Source organism: Lepidochelys kempii, chromosome 9 (genome assembly GCF_965140285.1).
Source record: "Lepidochelys kempii isolate rLepKem1 chromosome 9, rLepKem1.hap1, whole genome shotgun sequence".
Lineage (NCBI taxonomy): Eukaryota > Metazoa > Chordata > Testudines > Cheloniidae > Lepidochelys > Lepidochelys kempii.
The window spans coordinates 74,765,665-74,782,767 of NC_136388.1; the positions used below are offsets into that span (position 1 = coordinate 74,765,665).

At 42.2% G+C, this 17,103-nt stretch overlaps 1 long non-coding RNA gene across 2 annotated transcripts in view; it reads right to left on the minus strand.

Annotated features, from left to right (window-relative positions):
• Positions 1–481: 481 nt before the first annotated feature.
• The window catches only part of LOC140917646 (uncharacterized), a 41,726-nt gene continuing 25,104 nt past the window's right edge, over positions 482–17,103 (minus strand). For both annotated transcript variants that reach the window (XR_012160939.1, XR_012160938.1), the window contains exons 2-4: positions 7,953–8,015; positions 1,615–1,700; positions 482–711 (exon numbers count right to left, since the gene is read on the minus strand). This is a non-coding gene — a long non-coding RNA (uncharacterized LOC140917646). The remainder of the gene's footprint in view (positions 712–1,614; positions 1,701–7,952; positions 8,016–17,103) is intronic.

Consider the following 17,103-nt stretch of genomic DNA (forward strand, 5'->3'; position numbering starts at 1 on the left):
CAGCAGATGATTTTACTCATTTTCAGGAGCTCTTCAAAAGAGTGGCTAATGAGCTCAAGATCACTCCGGAGGAGGTGTCGGAGTCTCAGCGTGAGATGACCGACATATTACACCCTTCAACCTCCTCCAAGATGGCCCTACCTATTAATGGAGCCATTTTGGACCCTGTCAAGAATATCTGGCAAACCCCAACCACCACACCCCCTACCTACAAAAGGGCAGACCAGAAATACTATGTCCCCTCCAGGGGCTCTGAGTTCCTTTTCACGCATCCAGCACCAGATTCACTGATAGTAGAAGCAGCCAACCAAAGGAACAAACAGCAACATTTCCGGTCCACTCCCTCTGATAAGGACAGTAAAAGAATGGACTTACTCAGCCACAAAGTTTATGCATCACCTACGCTGCAATTCAGGGTGACAAACTATGTAGTCCTACTAGCCAAACAGGACCACAGGAATTGTGGGAAACTCATGGACTTTATTAATGACATTACAGAAGACAAGAGACAACAATTCAGAGCAGTAGTCTCTGAAGGGCAGATTATTTCCTTCATGGCACTGCTGGCTGCCCTTGATGCTGCAGACACAGCTGCCAGGTCCACCATGATGGCCGTTGTTATGCGTCAAGCTTCATGGTTTACCTCTTCTTCTTTCCCATGCAAGATACAAAATACCATGGAGGATCTCCCCGTCGATGACAAGAAGTTATCTGCAGAGAAAACCAACGAGGTGCTGCACATCAGGAAGGATTCCAAGTGACGCTGAGATCCCTAGACATCCATACTAAAAGAAGGCAATACAGGTATCAGCCTTACCAATACCCATGATACCCAGCTTACACACAACAACAACAGAGGCCGTACGACCATCAGCAGCAAAGCCAGAGATCTAGGCATCAACGATGACACCTCACACCATTGGCACCGTCTCAACCCCCTCCACCTAATAAGCAGATCTGAAGCCTTGGTTGAGGGTATAGAAGACCTCCCACCCACTCCAGCGCTTATACTTCCCATCCAACCTTTTGATCACTGTTTGCTCCCATTCTACCACAACTGGCGAGCCATCACTATGGGCAGATGGGCCCTTGAGGTCATCTGACTGGGCTATTCCATCAACTTCCTGTCCATACCCTCCCCCACCCGGTCCCTCTTCAGGGACCTCTCTCACGACCACTTGCTCCACCAAGAGGTGCAACATCTTCTACAAATAGGAGCAGTGGAGACAGTGCCCAATCAGCACAGAGGAAAGGGGTTTTACTCCCACTATTTTTTGACAGAAAAGAAAAGTGTGGGATGGCGACCCATTCTCAACCTCAGGCTACTCAACAAGTTTGTTAAAAAGCAAAAATTCAAAATGGTTACCCTCACAACCATAATTCCAGCTCTGGAGCAGGGAGACTGGTTTTCAGCCCTCAACCTGCAGGATGCTTATTTGCATGTAACTATACACCCTGCCCACAGGCATTTTTCTCAGATTTGTTATGGGCTCAAATCACTACCAATACAGGGTTCTGCCCTGTGGCCTTTAAACAGCACCCTGCGTCTTCTTCACAATTCTCATGGTGGCAATGGTGCACCGCTAGAAAAAAGAAGTAATAATTTTTCCTTACCTGGATGATTGCCTGCTCAAGTCGCACACTCTCGATGAGGCCATCCAAGCCACAGAAATGACCATTGACTGCTTCCAGGGCTTGGCCTACAAATAATAAACAAAAAAAATCCACATTAACCCCTACTCAACAACTGGAGTTCATAAGCGCTCACCTTGATTCCATAACCAGACTTACATTTCTCCCATTTGACAGATTCAACACCATAAAGAATCTTGTCGCCAAGTTGCAAAAGAAGCCCCCAGGTCACTGTCCACGACTGTCTGCAACTTCTCGGCCATGTGGCCTCTTGCACTTTTGTGGTCAAGAATGCATGCCTTTACTTGTGGTGCCTGCAGGGTTGGATGACCACCATCTACAGACCAAATGTGCATGGTCTAAACAAACTTCTATCCATACCTACCAAAGTCAAGGACTCACTCACACAGTGGACTCTTCCACACAACCTCTGCTCCGGAATCCCGTTCATGCAGGAGTCCCCCTCTGTTATAATTACCACAGATGCTCCCCTCATGGATTGGGGGGCACATATGGTACACCACACCACTCAAGGACTCTGGTCCCCTACAGAAGCTTCACTACACTCATAAAGCTATGAGAGCTCTGAGCAATCCACAACGCCTGCCACCAATTTCTCCCACATATCCAGAACCAACACATCAGGATCATGACCAACAACACCAACTGCATGTTTTATATAAACGGACAAGGGTGAGCTCAATCCCACTCACTCTGCATGGCGGCTATGAAACTTTGGAATTGGTGCCTCCAACACAATATCAAATTTCAGCCTCCTACCTACCTGGTTCACTAAACACCACTGCAGATGACCTCAGCAGATCTTTCCCCCTAGATCATGAATGGGAGATAAACGATACAATCCTACACAACATATTCAAAATATGGGGCTACCCACAACTGGATCTTTTTGCAACCACGACCACCAAGAAATGCCCAGAATTCTGTTCCAGAGCGGGCTTAGGAAAGCACTCGATGTGAGATGCTTTCATGATCAAATGGAGTGACAATTTACTATACGCATTTCCCCTGATATCGCTTCTTCACAGGGCATTACAAAAAATACAAGTGGAGAGGGCCAGGGTCATACTAATAGCCCCTACATGGCCCAGGCAGGCATGGTACCCATTTGTAACAAGGATGTCAGTTTGCTCCCCGATTCCATTTCCTGCCCCTTCCAAACCTATATTCACAACACAGGGGTCAACTACACCACCCCAAAATAATGATGCTGCACCTCAAAGCATGGCTCAATAATGGTTCTCTAATGAGGAACTAGATTGCTGTGAACAGGTACAAAGAGTACTGTCACATAGGTGGTACATGTGGATTGTGTTGTGCTATGTCCATAAGTGGCCTAGGTTCATTCACTGGTGCTCCGCCAGGCAAACCATTCCTGCTTCTGCGCCTCTTTCACTACTACTAGACTATCTGGGCTCTCCTTTAGCTCCATAAAGGTACATCTAGAAGCAATTATGGTGTTTCACTATAAGACCGAGACACTACTATCTTTGTCAACCCCATCACAAAGCGGTTCCTCAAGGGCCTCCAGACCCTATACCTGGACCACCCACTCAACCCTGAGACTTGCACTTGGTCCTCACATGATGCACCAACCATTTGAGCCGCTAGCAACATGCTGCCTCCAACATCTATCCATGAAAACTATGTTTTTAGTTGTCATTACATCTGCCAGATGTATAGGAGAACTTGGAGCGCTTATGGCTGACCCACCATACACTATGCTTTTTAAGGACAAAGTCACACTCTGAACACATTCCAAATTTCTCCTGAAGGTGCATTCGTCCTTCCACCTCAATGAACCTATCCATCTACCAACCTTCTTTCCTAAACTGCATGCAAACACTTTCGAAGCAGCAATGCAAACACTCAGCGTGTTTATTTGGACAGGACTAAGCCATTTAGGGCTTCCCCTAAACTTTTCATTTCATTGCAGAACGATCCAGAGGCAAATCGATCTCTACCCAGAGACTATCCAGTTGGATAGCAGCCTGCATCCACCTATGCTACCAACTAAATAATATGAATCCTTCAACTTCTGTTAGGGCACACTCCACCAGACCTGTGTCAATGTTGGTGGCATTCTTATGTAACATTCCCCTCACAGATATGTGCAAAGCTGCCACCTGGGCTTTGGGTCATACCTTTGCTAAACATTATGCTCTTACTCAGGGACCCTCAAATGGGCCAAGCTGTGCTGTCTACAGCTTTCTTACTAGATCCAAAGTCCCTACCTCCTCAAGAGATGCTGCTTTTCAGTCTCTTGGAGTTGAGCACCCACAGGGACATCTCTCTCTCTCATAGAGGAGGTTACTCACCTGATGTTGTTCGAGATGAGTGTTCCTGTGGGTACTCCACTACCCACCCTCCTCTCCTCTACTTCAGAGTTTGGAGTGGTCTCCGTTGTAGAGAAGGAACTGAGGAGCCCGGGCTGTGCGTGCGTTATTGAGGCACCATCGTGTGCGGCCTGTGTGAGTACTGCTGTAAAAATCTCCGAGTGAAGGCACAGGGACACACCAACATCTGGAGTGGAGCACCCACAGGGACACTCATCCTGAAGAATTACTTGAAGAGTTACTGCACAGGAGGAATAATCTCCACTTTTCTACTTTTGTGTAGGGAGAGGGGGAATGTGGTTGGGGTGTGTATGTAAGATAATACAGACTGGATTCTAGGGTGACCAGATAGCAAGTATGAAAAATCGGGATGGGGGTGGGGAGTAATAGGCCCCTATAAGACAAAGCCCCAAATATCGGGACTGTCCCTATAAATCGGGACATCTGGTCACCATACTGAATTCACTGCAAAGTCCCAAAGATTATGAACTTTCACCTGTGGAAGTGCACCAGGAAATCCACGAGACTGGGCTTTTTATCAACTGTCACCTTCCTCTTTTTTCTTAAAAAACACACAAAATGAGGAAACAAATTCAAAATTGTAGCTAATGTTACCTTAAATTTATAGCTGAAAATGCTCAAAAGTCAAGAGCTGCTAGTGTTAAGGTTCTTCTAATAACTTCAGTTCACCCACGTTACACATATTTTGCAGTAATAGTAATTCTAATAAATACACGTATTAATAGACAGTGTAAGTGCAGTTCTACTCTGAAAAAGAGCTATGGAAAAATAGCCTCTTCATACTCAGCAGAGCCCACTCCCAATGTATATTAATCAGAATCCAATCTGATATCTACTATTTTCACACCTGTTATTCCTGCTGAGCCAATACAACTGAGAAAGAGAACAGGGCCCTATTCTTCCCATCCCCCAGGATTCAAGTGACTGCCATTGAAATTCTAGTTGTCCTTGATTATCAGCAGCAGAACTGTTATTCTAAAGTCCAGTTAGTTCTATGTTGTTGAACAAAGTTCTAGCTTGTTACACTTGTACAAACCTCCTGAAGGCAGTGGGTTTGCACAGGTGTCGCTGAAAGCATAAAATGGCCTAAGAACCCATTCCAGTAGAGTTGCAGAACATGGGTTGAATGCACAGAGCTGACAGAAAAAACAGCCTACATTATAAGTAACTCATCATTTTGGGTGTTTCTTATTGAGCGCCCAGAAACTGAAACACCCAAAGTCATTAGCCACTTCTGAAAATTTGGGCCAATTTTTTTTATTAGAAAGCTGAACACAGTAGGTATGGATTACTGAGCAACAATGAACGTTGAACCCCACAATAAGAATGTTACACTGTTTAAAATAATAGATGCACTGTTTAAAATAATAGATGAAGTCTGACTCCAGATCTTATTTTTGTAGCTTGGTTCCAAGTCCTCACATCCCACACACATTTAGGTTTTGGTTCAGATCTATCCCTAATTATAATCTAATTAAATACATGAATCCATGTTAATATAATGTGAAAGTTAACAGTTTAAGAACTCAAAAACCAAGGCTTTCAAAAATCAAGGTTCTCTGGGCAACCTTGAAGTGTGGTTCTGAAAAGTGACAGTACAAATGGCTTTTCTGCCTCAGCAGCTGTGGTCAAGACATTCTTGTCCACACTGCAGATAGCCAGCTCCCTGAAGAAAAGCCATACACACGGTCATCAGTGACACCCTTCTGGGAAAAACATTTGGTTTCCTAGTCAGTTTGTATTTGCTTGTAAGGATTCATTTATTATTGCTAATGTGGTGGGTTGTTGGTGAATATGTATGTTGGATCTGGTTTATTATTGGAACACTTGCCTAGTAAGATATTTTGAGGGAGAGGTGGTCACAAGGTGCTCAGGTGACTTTGGACAGGACTGGCTCATAGAACAGTGCCAAATCTTTTCCCAGAGCATGCCTACCACACGCCCACACAGACGCCATCCCAAGAGGGATAGGCTGAAACAGCAGTGTCTTTACTCTTTACTGCTTATCCACTGTACCTTGAGCTCTGAGGGCTCTGTGAGGGCACAGCAACTCTGAGGGCACAAAGCTGGTAGAAAACGGTACGTTTTTGCTGTGGAAAACTTAAAAAAGAAATGGGGGGGGGAAACCTTTTCTGAAACTTCTTATTCTATCTGATGTTTTGATGGGAAAAAACCTCAAACTTCTAAGGTTCAAAAACCTGAAACAACCAAAACCCATAAACATTTCAGTTTTGGTTTACGAAAGTTAAAACATTTTCTGGGTTTGGTGGTTTTTGTATTTCCATTTTTGATTTTTTTAATTGAAAAACTGGAAATATTAGAGACAAACTAACATTTTCATTTTTTTTAAAAAAAGGCTGTTTTTCAGTGAAAAAAATGTTTTGACAGAAAAATGTTAACCAGCTTCAGTCCTTCTGTCATCTGTTCCTCTTTTCTCCTCTTTAGTAGGAAACCACCATCAACGACTCCTTTATTTCTCTGCAAAAACACACACAGCCATTGTCTGGGGCAAGAGGAGTGAAGAAAGGTCAGACACTGAAATTCCCTTGAACCAACCCTTCCTCTGGGTTTGGAGGGCCATAAAAATAAAAATGTAGTGTTATTATTTGGGGCTGAAGCCATTCATATAATCTGCCTGTTTTTGAAGAGAGCCAGAGTTTTCAGGGCTGAATAAAACTGTGTATAAACTCTAGCTTGCAAAATAGTAGGTCACTCTTCTCCAAGCTGACCTTCCTCTCTGACTGGAAATGCTGGATTTCCTCTATTGTGCCCATGTGAATCAAACAAACTAAACAACCTTCCTTCCACTGCTGACTCCTCATTTGCCTTAGTGTCACTAAAAAAAGCAATGGCATGCAACAGTGCACACGTGATGCAATGAGCAGGATCACCGTCTGTTTCTGCCTCTGTTGTTTTCTTTAACCATGTCTGTTTCTGTATTTTCCCCCTCCATCTCTCTAGCAACTAATAAGTTTTAAATACCTCAAACTATCCTAACAAATTCTAGATCTACTCAGCCCTGACAGTGACTGGGAGGATAGGAGACATCAAAGGAGCAAAGGTACCACACTGAAGAGGAAATCTGGGGATCCCTCAGACATGGACCTGGGCAAGAGCCCATTTTTATAACTTAGAATATTGTGTAATTGGGCTGCTGAGGGGGAGGAGAGATCATATCATTTCTTGTCTGTTTTTTAAAGATAAGAATTAAGCAAGATTGTACTTGCTGTACCCACAGGGCTTTCTCTATTCGGCACAAGTTTCACATTTGACAACTTGGGCCTGGCTGGCTGAAGTGAAGACTAAGGGAACTATCTCGCTATCAGGGAATGAGTTACACAATCCTGATTTGCACATTGTGTTCCAAAACTTGTGTGAATGACATGGAAATTATGTGAAGTATTGCCCTGTCTTTGGCATCCCACAACACAGCTAGGTAGTGTAGCTAGGTGCATGTCAACTTGAGAGAGGAGCAGGTCCTCTAAAAACAGGGGTTGAGACTCCAGAACAAAACTGGTTTAAGACCAGGCAAAACTGAGCAGCTTTGATGTATTCTCTTCCAAATACCATGAAAGTGGAAAACATATGTGGTGCATTGATTATGTATTTTGGTAACTCTCTTCTCCACTGTGTCAAAAGGAATATCCTAACTACAACAGTGAGCTAGCATGTATCATTGTTCCATTTACGTAGAAGTGAAAATGCATTTTGTTGATTTATTTTTTAAGTGAGGGACTACATTTATCTCCAGTGTAGTGACTGCACTGAAATCAATAGGATGATTTTGGTCCAAATTGTTTAAGATGAATTGCAAAGTTTGTTTTTTTTTAATTCATGCAGAAGCGTAAACATGTTTGAATGAGCCCAAAGAAAGAGGGAGAAAAAAATTATGCCTGTCCCTTAAAAATGCAATTAGCAATGTACCAAAATAGGTACGAGTACCTTTCCAATTCCTTTTGTCCTCTGCAAGAGTAAGTATGAGTATTCCATTCCACGATTCCAATCCTGCAAAGATTAAAGTACATCCATAATTTTACTCATGTGAGTAGTCCCATTGATGTCATTCCTGAAATCATGCAAACAAGTTTCGAATCAGTGAGACCACTCATGTCAGTCAGAAAACACAGGTGCTTAAATCTTTTCAGGAGCGGAGCATAGATCCCTATTTTAATTCCCTCAGAACTGTCTCAAGGTGTTTCTTCTTGGGCTAAAATGTCAGTAGATTTTGTACTAGTGGAGGTCTTTCGGAAGGTTACCTGCCCCATCCAGAAACAATAAGAACCTAAAATCAGCCAAATAAACTAAATTTCCATTCCAATTCTGTTCCCCATACACTGCTAATTTAGCAGTATTCCATAGCTCTTTTATGATACAATCCTACAAACTCTTACTCATATGAGTAATAGTAGATTTCAGTCTGACTCCTCATGTGAGGAAGGAGTGATCATGTGAATAAGGCTTTTTCATGTATTACAGTATTTCAGTGATGAGTGAGGTACTGATGCTGCTGTAACCTAGCCTGGCTGTGTTCTTGGCCTCAGACTCTACAATTGGTCCAGCATTTGGTGGTGTGAGTCTGATGGTATGTCTACACTGGAACTGGTTGCAGCTTGGGTAGACATACCTGTGCCAGCTTTGATCGAGCTAGCACGCTAAAAATAGAAGTGTGGCTGTGGCAGTACAAGCAGTGGGAGGGGCTAGCCATTCCAAATACTGTCCTGTCTGAAACCCTAGGTATGCATGCAGGCAGCTAGCCCCTCCTGTCACTCATGCTGTCCAGATGCACTGCCTGATCAGAGCTAGCCTGATTAAAGCACTAGCCTGATCAGAGCTAGCAGGACTTTGTCTACTTGAGCCAGAAATTACATCTTCCAGCTCCAGTGCAAGAAACATCCTGAGAGTCACCAAGAAGCGTGTCCTGCAGGATACATGGCAACCTTAAACTTCCTGTTGCAGCTTAACTCTGTATGGCACATGCAGATTGGGCTCTAGGAGCGTATCCTTGGTGTCCAGTCCACATTCTAGTGTGGGTAAAATGCTACATTTTAAACTGGATAAGGTACTCTTCACTTCCTGTTCTAGAACCTGATTCAGAAATTCACTGAAATATGTACTACTTAACTTTAAACATGTGCTTAAGGCCTATTGAACTCAATTGAGTTAAGCACATGCTTAAGTGCTTTCCTGAATCAGGTCCCTAAATTGTTGTATAGTGTTGCATTGTGTGCTGTTAAAATTTGGGATCCTGCAGAATGAATGATTCTATATAAATATAAGACATTGACTATGACTATTCTTATTGATTTTTTTCTCTTGCTTTCCCTCAGCCACAACATAATTTTTTTTTTAAATAAAGTTTTAGCAAAGTCAGTTGACCTATTTTTGATTTGTGCAAACTTGGAAGAAGAGTCCCTTTTAAAAAAATAAGTTGCCTTTTTGTGCTCAGATAACTCAAAGCAGGTTAGTTCTTTACTCACACTTGATTTGAACTTAGACCTCAGCGAAAGCATTTGACATGTCTGAGGAAAGATGTTTCACAAATAAGAAGTTAGACATAAACAAAGATGATGATAATTGTACTACACATAGAATCAGCTTCTCACTTTTGTTTATATTTGAACCACATTCCTTACAACCTGTCATTGGCGTTAATCCTCATTTAGAAGGTGTTAAACTATAAAAGAAACTCAAATAAAGAGTTGTCCAATAGATTCTTTATGCGAAACAGAGATTTGATTGATTTGGTTGAACGTATTACCTTTAAAGCTTTTCCTGGCTATTTTCAGTTGTAATTTCTGATCACCACAAGTAGCTGAAGAACAATCTCTCTCATGACAGTCTTGTTCACATTAAAGTTCTTGAAAAAATGGCTCTCCTTCACCATGCTAGCAATCAAATCCAACATCTAATCACCACACATGCACACATCCAGACTCACTTGCTGTAGTCCATGGAGACAGTGGTTATTCAACCCCCCATTCCACTCTCCTTATTACCAGCTTGGAAGAAGAACAGAAAATAACTCCTAAGGGACCACTGCTTAATTTTTGTTGTTCAAAATTCCTAGCCTCTTCCAGCTTCAAGAACTTTAGTATGTTTTTCCAAAATCCTTCCTGTATTTATCAAAAACATTATAAAATTGTGTTTTTAGAAAGAAAATACTGCTTCTTCATCTGCCACTGAATCCTTGGCACTGATTTCTGCTTTCGCTGCAGAGCTGTAGCAGCAAACAAGAGAGCTGACTCCATTGGTATAGGAGACAAGAAGCTGAAATCAACCCCCGTAAAGTGCTATAAGTGTTGTAGCACACCAAATCCTTTTAGATACTTGGTATCATGCCAGGTGTACAAGAGGCTCTGAGGTAAGTGCTGAAGGCACTTCAAATGCTAGGCCTAATAGGGTCCTGTTTTAGGAGGGTTCCTAATAGTCACACTCACATGTCTACTAATAAAGATGATCTTTACTAGGGCTTGCAGGAAGAAAGGCTGTTCATCCCATAGACTTGATATATTACACTTTACTGGAAAAAAATATGGAAGATATAGTCCCTAGGAAGTTCTACTGGGTGATTGTTCAACAGAGAGGTACAAGGGGAACCTGACTTCTTGGGGTTCCTCAACTCTAGGACCACAAGTGTCTCTTCATACCCATCTCTTTCTTAGAGGGCAAACAAAATCAGGCCTGAGCTTGATGCGGTTTCTGTTTTCCTGGTGCTGTCTGGCGGTCTCAGTAGGCCCTTCTGCATCTCCTGTGTGGCTAGTAGTGCTCATGGTCCCACAGAACTGTGCTCAAGGGTTTCTCTGGGGCCTGCATCAGTGAGTATGGTTCCCCCAAATGAGCCTCTTAATTCTCAATCCGCAAGGTTTATATTTATTCTTATGTCCTACCCTGAGCTTGAGTTGTCCCCAATGACTGAAATATCCCTATTTAGAGACCTACGGCTTGAGTCAACTGTGCTAGCACAATGGACACAAACTGCACCCTAGTTGAGGGTAGGTGGCTTGTCTCTGCCCCATCATAGAGTTGCAAAGCTGACTCTCCAATGGGCTGCTCCCTTCTTTCCAGCCTGCTTGAGTAGGGTGGCCAGATGGTTCAGAACACCAAGATTTTTTTTTAATGTAGCCTTTTCCCTTTTTGCAAACTGCATCAGGACTGGGGTTCACTTGGTCCTTTTAGTTCACAGTCATATCTACTACAGCGTCTGAGTCTCCCACGATTGGCAATTGGGAATGCTTTTCTCCACATGTCCATGGGTATAGAAGGCATCTTACTTTTCAGAATTCAAAGGCAGACAGTGGGCTATTTCCCAGGACGATGATGGGGCGAGGGGAACAAGTAACTGGTGAAAAAATGTGGATGAATAGATAAAGGAGAGGGCAAGTGAGGGCAAAGACTAGGTGGAAAGGGGATGTAGATTGAAGGATGGAAGATAGAGACTGTCTACTGCTATGTGTCCATGCAGTGCCTAGCACAATTCTTGGTTGACCCTTAGACACTACTGTAATAAACATGATTAATAATAAAATGCCGATTAGGTACAAAATGAAGAAAAGGAAATACAAAATCAGAAAACACAGAAGGAGGAAGAGATCAAAATCCATATCAGGAGGAGAAGGGCAAAGAATCCCGTAGAAATCAGAACAGAGGAGAAAAACAAACACACAAAACCTCCAAAGCAGCATATTATAGAATAATTTATAAACTATTCCCCTTCTAACCAAGCTCATTAACAATTTTCATACACTTAGGTTTGCTATGAGATCTCTTTCACTGTGTAATATTGACCAAGTCATCATAAGCAAAAGCCCTTTGACAATGTGCCTTATTTGCTATAATAGGAAGCAAGTTGCTTGCTCAGTGAATGGATCAGACCCACGTTCCCATCTGCATTATAAACATGTTTTAAGGAGTCTGCCAAATATTCAGTATTAAATTATTTTATCTCCCTCTGCCTACAGTTCTCTCCCAATAGCCCTAATTCTTCCAAATATTTAGTTCAACAATCTCTTCTTTTAGCAATCCACACTCTCTTAGCTCTGTAATCCCACCTTTGGCCCAGTTTTAACAATTCAACACACTGCTGTATGCACATAGCAGGTTGAATAGTAAATCTGAGAGTATTGTTGTGAATAGCTTGGTTTGCTATGAGTCATGGGGTCATATGCTGTATTTACAGAGAATTGGACAAATCACTGGGTATTTAGAAAAGTTTCACAAACTGTAATATAAATTATTATTTGTCCAACAATTCACCCTGAAATGTGATTTCCCCCTCCCCTATTTTTTAGGCTCTTGTTTAAAAAATGTCATTCATCTGGGGTTTGTTCCTGCAGGATCCTGAGTACTTTTGTGAGCTACGGTGCACCCGCAACTTTTGCTGAGCTCAGTGAGTGGTGAGCACACTCAGCCCCTTGCAGGATTAACCCCCTTTCAGGGAGCGGAAACATGTGACTTAATTTGCAGAGGATGGGTCACAACTTTACGCAGACTTACCTATAAGTACTTAGAAAAAGTGAATGGGGTTATTAGAAAATAAGAATTGGTCCACAGACAATTTGCTAACTGAAAGGGGAAAAATTTATGCAATTATTATTCATAATGAAGAGTTCAATCAGCTCTGGCTATAGTGTGTGAATTAAACATGTGGTCTCCCTTTAAGTCTCATAGAGGTTTCAGCTTAAACAACAATCCACTAAAATATCTGAAATCAAAATCATTAACTTTAGCTGCTTAGTCAAAGCCCCAAGGCTTCTTGGTGTAGCTTTCCTTAGATTACTTTAGCATGGGAGAAAAGAAGTGCTTGGTGACAATGCTGGCTTCCATGACAGCAAGAGATTGCTGACATCATTGACTGTATGCTTCTTCCACAGTGAAGCAGTTGAATTGGTGTGTAATTGATTTGTGCATCCGGAAGCTATAAAAATACATCTGATTTCCCAGCTACCACATCAGTCAAATAGTTAAAACTCAAAAGTCTGACAGCACATTATATGTATAAATGTCTGATTTATATAATGTAGCTATACACACATAGGTTTCTTTGTGCATTCAAAGGGTATCCACAGAAAGAAAAGGGTGTGCATATGCACTGCATGTAATCCAAATGAGGTGCTGGTGATTTGGGGGTGGCACTTTCCCCTCTGAGTCAGTGCTGAATCAATATCTGAATGTGGTGTTAGAAGTTACTATATTGTATCAAAGTCCTGACTACTTGTGGACATTAACGAGCCCTTAAAATCTTTCACGAGAGTACCAGTATCGTGACCAAATTCCAGCTTTAGTCCAACTCCTTGTCAATCCCTGGCCTGAAGTGGTGTTCGCTGTTGCTGTTGCTGTGTGTTGCTAAACAGCTGCCATGTTTCACTTAGAGGTGGCTGCATTTTATCAATGAGGGGAGGACTTCCCATATGAGAACACTTCCCACAGAGGGAGTAGGAAGTGCTGCAAAGTTGTGTGTGTGTGTGTGTGTTTCCAATGCTACCTTGGTTTTTGTGATGGTGGAAGGAATGAGATTGCTCCCCCTCACCCCTGAATTCTCAGTATGGCTCTTACAGACAGCTCAAGACAACACCTTGGATTTCCCCTCTCCAGCTTTTCTGAATGGCAGAAGGAAGGTGGCATTCAGTTGCATCATTAATCAAGCCACAGCAGCAGGGTGAGGGGAGACGGGGGGCCTGGAGATGTGCCAAGAAAACACCCAGCATGGGGAAGACCAGTGATGCCTAAGGTCATCCCAGTAATCTGCAAGGTTGTCTTGTAGGGGAAGATATGGTTCAGTATTACTAACCCTGGAGCTGCACATCTGTTCTCCTCTTCCGTGTCTCATAAAGCATGAAAGAAAGGATTTAGTGCACGTAGCATATTATATAAAAAAATCACATAAATAAAGTCTAAGCACAAATAATAACTAGTATTAAAAGCAAAATACTCCAGATAAAAATTACAGGAGGAAATTCAATGCGACAGTCTCAAAAATGCTTTGGTTGAAAGGAAACCCGGAGGGCTTGTTCACACAAACATTTAGTTCACAACAAACTGGAGTTTCAGAGTAACAGCTGTGTTAGTCTGTATTCGCAAAAAGAAAAGGAGTACTTGTGGCACCTTAGAGACTAACCAATTTATTTGAGCATAAGCTTTCTTGAGCTACAGCTCACTTCATCGGATGCATACTGTGGAAAGTGTAGAAGATCTTTTTATACACACAAAGCATGAAAAAATACCTCGCCCTACCCCACTCTCCTGCTGGTAATAGCTTATCTAAAGTGATCACTCTCCTTACAATGTGTATGATAATCAAGTTGGGCCATTTCCAGCACAAATCCAGGGTTTAACAAGAACGTCTAAGGAGGGGGGCGTAGGAAAAAGCAAGGGGAAATAGGTTACCTTGCATAATGACTTAGCCACTCCCAGTCTCTATTCAAGCCTAAGTTAATTGTATCCAATTTGCAAATTAATTCCAATTCAACAGTTTCTCGCTGGAATCTGGATTTGAAGTTTTTTTGTTGTAATATCGCAACTTTCATGTCTGTAATCGCATGACCAGAGAGATTGAAGTATTCTCTGACTGGTTTATGAATGTTATAATTCTTGACATCTGATTTGTATCCATTTATTCTTTTACGTAGAGACTGTCCAGTCTGACCAATGTACATGGCAGAGGGGCATTGCTGGCACATGATGGCATATATCACATTGGTGGATGTGCAGGTGAATGAGCCTCTGACAGTGTGGCTGATGTTATTAGACCCTGTGATGGTGTCCCCTGAATAGATATGTGGGCACAGTTGGCAACGGGCTTTGTTGCAAGGATAGGTTCTGGGTTAGTGGTTCTGTTGTGTGGTATGTGGTTGCTGGTGAGTATTTGCTTCAGGTTGGGGGCTGTCTGTAGGCAAGGACTAGCCTGTCTCCCAAGATTTGTGAGAGTGTTGGGTCATCCTTCAGGATAGGTTGTAGATCCTTAATAATGCGTTGGAGGGGTTTTAGTTGGGGGCTGAAGGTGACGGCTAGTGGCGTTCTGTTATTTTCTTTGTTAGGCCTGTCCTGTAGTAGGTGACTTCTGGGAACTCTTCCGGCTCTATCAATCTGTTTCTTCACTTCTGCAGGTGGGTATTGTAGTTGTAAGAATGCTTGATAGAGATCTTGTAGGTGTTTGTCTCTGTCTGAGGGGTTGGAGCAAATGCGATTGTATCACAGAGCTTGGCTGTAGATGATGGATCGTGTGGTGTGGTCAGGGTGAAAGCTGGAGGCATGTAGGTAGGAATAGCAGTCAGTAGGTTTCCAGTATAGGGTTAGTCTCTAAGGTGCCACAAGTACTCCTTTTCTTTTAACAAACTGGAGTGTGACTCTATCCTGCACTAGGCTCTCACGAACTAACTGTCCATGTGGACCCCGTTGATATGCATTTACAGTTTGTTAGTGCACTTTGCTCTACCCTTCTTTGAAATGAGAATAGATTGAATTTAGTTCTTTAGCCAAGACCCAGATAATGTTGGATTACAGGTTAGTTATGTATTTGCATCTTTGAGAATGATGGATTTTGCCAGCTAATTTGTTTGTGGCTAGTAAGATATTTGTCAAATAGACATTTAACTATTGAATACTTATAAAGAAGGAGTTTGAAAGGAACTCAAACTATTGATGTCTTTCTACAAGTAAGATAATGATAACATTCACCTTCATGGCCGAAATATTCCATGGGAATACTGACTGTGTTATTAATTTTAAAAGGCGATGTTTGGACTTAAATCAGTACATGCATCAGTAAGTGGTTCAACTAAGCTTCAGCTAGCATACAGCTCAGAGCACCAAAGCATTACTCATGTGTGCATTACCATTTTCATTTCTACTGCAGCAATAGATCATTTCCCTCCTTCCCTCCCCCTCCCACCTGAATGCTAAGAATACTGCTGCAAAACATACTTAGAAAACCCTAGAGGCTCATGGCAAGGTTTGGGCAACTGCTCATTTAAATACAAACATTAAATAAGGATAAAGCAGAAAGATTCTTTTAAACCAAGTACTGTACTGTATACATTCTCAGCAGGAATAAACAGACCTTTCCATGTAATTAGCCCACATTTTGCTTATCACAATTTGGAATGTAGAAACTGTAGAATCAATAGGCACTAGCCCAAAAGATAGTAACCTCTTCACTTTAACCTTAGACTTTCTCATATTTATCAAAGAAAAATTAAGTGTGAGGATAGGGCCGGAGAGCGTGATCATTAAAACGAAGACTGTGTAGGTGTATGTGTTTGTGACTCATTATTCACTAGGGGCTAGGTTCTGAGCTCCTTACTCAATTTTTACTATGTCCCTGCTCAAGCTTGTTCCCGCTGACTTTACTGGGAGTTGTGCCTGAGAATGGATTGAGTAACCACCTTAGAATTAAGTGCTGGAAATCTCAGTCAGTAGTTTCTAAAGTTAGATGTGGAATCTTAAACGGAATGGGCCACATCCTCAAATGGTGTAAATCAGTGCAGCTTCACTGAAGTAAATGGAACTGTGCCAATGTATACCAGCTGATGCTCTGGACTGATATCTTCATACAAAATTACAGTAATAGTCATTTTTAGAAGACCACGATATGTTCATAAACATGTATTTTGTAGCTGTAGTACATATTTATGTATCTGAAATCTGTTGAATATTTTATTTTTCAGGCTGCTGCCTGTCAGGTTGTGATGCAGGCAGGAGCCAGGTTGCAGAAAGAGGTTACAATGTAGGCAAGTCCTTTCTGAGTAATAATCTTGACGTGACACACAAGAGTCACCAGGTGTAGTGAGAAACTTAACTCAAAAACAGCCGTAATGGACACGGACCCTCTGCATTAGGAAAGAGTTGCTTCATGCTCTTGGCCTAATTCCTTTGTGTTTCATTCTGACCTCAGAATCCCGCGACTAGATTGCACCATCAATTTAGATTACAGTGTTTGTCATGCACCATGTTGCTAGTGGCAATACTGGTGTGACTTTCAATGACCTGGTTCAGTCAATATTAGTGCCTTGCTGCTGAGTAATACACATATGGGCTAGTTGAAAATGTGCGGGAGGTTGTTTTTTGACAATTGCTTTGCAGCGTCCTGTGATCTAAG